The following is a 4,504-nucleotide window of genomic DNA, read 5'->3' as shown; positions in this document are numbered from 1 at the left end:
TTACACTCTGACCTCGGGGAGGGGAATTGGACAGTGTGAGGGGAGCTTTACACTCTGACCCCGGGGGGGGGGGATTAGACCAGTGTGAGGGGAGCTTTACACTCTGACCCCGGGGGGGGTGGTGATTGGACAGTGTGAGGGGAGCTTTACACTCTGACCCCGGGGGGGGATTGGACAGTGTGAGGGAGCTTTACACTCTGACCCCGGGGGGGCTGGATTGGACAGTGTGAGGGGAGCTTTACACTCTGACCCCAGGTAGTGGGGGATTGGACAGTGTGAGGGGAGCTTTACACTCTGACCCCGGGGGGGATTGGACAGTGTGAGGGGAGCTTTACACTCTGACCCCGGGGGAGGGATTGGACAGTGTGAGGGAGCTTTACACTCTGACCCCAGGAAGTGGGGGATTGGACAGTGTGAGGGGAGCTTTACACTCTGACCCCGGAGGGGATTGGACAGTGTGCAGGGGGAGCTTTACACTCTGACCCCGGGGGGTGGGGGATTGGACAGTGTGAGGGGAGCTTTACACTCTGACCCCGGGGCGGGATTGGAGAGTGTGAGGGGAGCTTTACACTCTGACCCCGGTGGGGGGGATTGGACAGTGTGAGGGGAGCTTTACACTCTGACCCGGGGTGGGGGGTTTTGACAGTATGAGGGGAGCGTTACACTCTGACCCCGGGGGGGGGGATTGGACAGTGTGAGGGAGCTTTACACTCTGACCCCGGGGGGGAGTGATTGAATAGTGTGAGGGGAGCTTTCCACTCTGACCCCGGGGGGGGATTGGACAGTGTGAGGGGATCTTTACACTCTGACCCCGGCGGGGGGTATTGGACAGTGTGAGGGGAGCTTTACACTCTGACCCCGGGGGTGGGGATTGGACAGTGTGAGGGGAGCTTTACACTCTGACCCCGGGGGGGGGATTGGACAGTGTGAGGGGAGCTTTACACTCTGACCCCGGGGGGGTGGTATTGGACAGTGTGAGGGGAGCTTTACACTCTGACCCCGGGGGTTGATTGGACAATGTGAGAGGAGCTTTACACTCTGACCCCGGGGGGGGGATTGGACAGTGTGAGGGGAGCTTTACACTCTGACCCCGGGGGTTGATTGGACAATGTGAGAGGAGCTTTACACTCTGACCCCGGGGGTTGATTGGACAGTGTGAGGGGAGCTTTACACTCTGACCCGGGGGGGGGATTGGACAGTGTGAGGGGAGCTGTACACTCTGACCCCGGGGGGGGGGGATTGGACAGTGTGAGGGGAGCTTTACACTCTGACCCCGGGGGGGAATTGGACAGTGTGAGGGGAGCTTTACACTCTGACCCCGGGGGTTGATTGGACAGTGTGAGGGGAGCTTTACACTCTGACCCCGGGGGGGGGATTGGACAGTGTGAGGGGAGCTTTACACTCTGACCCCGGGGGGGGGGATTGGACAGTGTGAGGGGAGCTTTACACTCTGACCCCGGGGGGGAATGGACAGTGTGAGGGGACCTTTACACTCTGACCCCGGGGGGGATTGGACAGTGTGAGGGGAGCTTTACACTCTGACCCCGGGGTCTGGAATGGACAGTGTGAGGGGAGCTTTACACTCTGACCCCGGGGGGGGGGGATTGGACAGTGTGAGGGGAGCTTTACACTCTGACCCCGGGGGCGGGGATTGGACAGTGTGAGGGGAGCTTTACACTCTGACCCCGGGGGGGAGTGATTGGATAGTGTGAGGGGAGCTTTCCACTCTGACCCCGGGGGTGGATTGGACAGTGTGAGGGGATCTTTACACTCTGACCCCGGCGGGGGGGATTGGACAGTGTGAGGGGAGCTTTACACTCTGACCCCGGGGGGGGGCGATTGGACAGTGTGAGGGGAGCTCTACACTCTGACCCCGGGGGGGGGATTGGACAGTGTGAGGGGAGCTTTACACTCTGACCGCGGGGGGGTGGGTATTGGACAGTGTGAGGGGAGCTTTACACTCTGACCCCGGGGGGGTGATTGGACAGTGTGAGGGGAGCTTTACACTCTGACCCTGGGGGGGAATTGGACAGTGTGAGGGGAGCTTTACACTCTGACCCCAGGGGTTGATTGGACAATGTGAGGGGAGCTTTACACTCTGACCCCGGGGGGGAATGGACAGTGTGAGGGGACCTTTACACTCTGACCCCGGGGGGGATTGGACAGTGTGAGGGGAGCTTTACACTCTGACCCCGGGGACTGGAATGGACAGTGTGAGGGGAGCTTTACACTCTGACCCCGGGGGGGGGGGATTGGACAGTGTGAGGGGAGCTTTACACTCTGACCCCGGGGGGGGATTGGACAGTGTGAGGGGAGCTTTACACTCTGACCCCGGGGGGGCTGGATTGGACAGTGTGAGGGGAGCTTTACACTCTGACCCCGGGGGGGGGCGATTGGACTGTGTGAGGGGAGCTTTACACTCTGACCCCGGGGGGGCTGGATTGGACAGTGTGAGGGGAGATTTACACACTGACCCCGGGGGGGATTGGACAGTGTGAGGGAAGCTTTACACTCTGACCCCGGTGATGTGCCTCAATAATTCCGAGACTCGAAGTTAGCAGAACAAAAACAAGGCTTTTTTTAACTTAGAACCTCACACGTAAAAGAGAGTGATGTCTTCCTTCTGGAGGCTGGGGCCAGACTGAGCCAGCCTACAAACGGGGCCAGGTATGGGCGGAGCCCTACACACAGCACATTCCAGCACATTCCAGTATACAATACAGCACATTCCAGTACACAATACAATGAGGTCTGGGGGAAGGGAAATGACACTGAAATCGATCTCAGTCACAGGCAGTGATGATGATGAATATTTCATCACATTCACCCCTTCTATAGATTTAGTCTGTTCGGGGGTTTGATAATCCTCTGCGACCGACGTGGCTGTTGCGGTGCCGCGGGTGTTGGCTGGGTGTCCCCGGTAGACTCCTGGGTCTCTGCCGGGGGTGCCGCCAGGGTTGTTGAATGGGTAGTTGGTGGGGGTGCCGTTGGTCGGTGTTCTTCCGGGGGTGATGAAAGAGTAGTGGGTGGGTAAGAGTTGCTGTGATCGTCGTTGCCGCTATTGCCGTGGTTGTTGTCGATGCCGGCTGGGGCGACGTCTTATATCGACACGGTGTCCTCCCTTCCGTCGGCGTGCCGGACATATGCGTATTGGGGGTTGGCGTGGAGTAGGTGTACTGGCTCCACGAGAGGGTCCGTCTTGTGGCCCCTCACATGCCTTCGCACGAGTACCGGACCTGGGGTGGAGAGCCATGACGGCATGGATACGCCCGAGGTGGATTTCCGGGGAAAGACAAACATTCGTTCATGAGGCGTGGTATTAGTGGCCGTACACAATAGCGACCGTATCGAATGGAGCACATCCGAGAGGACTTCCTGCCAGTGGGAGATAGGGAGGCCCTTGGTCCTTAGAGCTATAGTGACTGCTTTCCATACTGTCCCATTCTCTCGCTCCACTTGGCCGTTACCCCGGGGGTTGTAGCTGGTGGTACGGCTCGTGGCGATCCCTTGGACAGCATGTACTGGCGTAGCTCTTCACTCATGAAGGACGCCCCCCTATCCGTATGGATGTAGCTCGGCATACCGAACAGGCAGAACAGGCTGATGAGGCATTTAATGACCGTGGCGCTGGTCATGTCTGGGCAGGGGAAGGTGAATGGGAACCGGGAGTATTCATCCACAATGTTCAGGAAGTAAACATTGCGGTCGACGGACGGGAGGGGGCCCTTGAAATCTAAGCTGAGCCGCTCAAAGGACCGTGTAGCTTTGATTAAGTGGGCTCTATCTGGGCGGTAGAACTGAGGCTTGCACTCAGCGCAAGTGCGGCAGTTCCTGGTCAGGGACCGAACTTCCTCAATCGAGTAGGGTAAGTTACGGGACTTTATGAAGTGGAACAGCCGTGTGACCCCTGGGTGGCAGAGGTCGTTGTGGAGGGTCTGTAGCCGATCCCCGGTGGCGCTGGCACACATCCCTCGTGAGAGGGCATCAGGGGATTCGTTAAGGGCCCCTGGCCGGTAAATGATGTCGTACTCGAAGGTGGAGAGCTCAATCCGCCACCTAAGAATCTTATCATTTTTAATCTTCCCCCTCTGTTTATTATTGAACATAAACGCTACCGGCCGCTGTTAGGTAAGTAGGGTGAAGCGTTTGCCGGCTAGGTAGTGGCGCCAGTGGCGCACTGCCTCCACGATGGCTTGGGCCTCCTTTTCCACGGAGGAGTGTCTGATCTCGGGCCCTTGGAGGGTCCTCGAGAAGAAAGCTACGGGCCGCTCCGCCTGGTTGAGGGTGGCCGCCAAGGCGAAGTCAGACGCATCACTTTCCACTTGAAATGGAGTGTTCTCGTCCACTGCCTGTAGCGTGGCCCACTCAATATCCTGCTTAATGCTTTTGAAGGCGGTGTGGGCCTCAGCAGAGAGCGGGAAAGAGGATGCTTTCAAGAGGGGGCAGGCTTTGTCGGAGTAGTTGGGGACCCATTGGGAATAATAAGAAAATAACCCCAGGCACC

Source organism: Somniosus microcephalus, unplaced genomic scaffold, assembly GCF_052327205.1.
Source record: "Somniosus microcephalus isolate GS21.2 unplaced genomic scaffold, FLI_Smic_1.0 unresolved_chr3, whole genome shotgun sequence".
Lineage (NCBI taxonomy): Eukaryota > Metazoa > Chordata > Chondrichthyes > Squaliformes > Somniosidae > Somniosus > Somniosus microcephalus.
Note: the sequence above shows the minus strand (reverse complement) of the source record.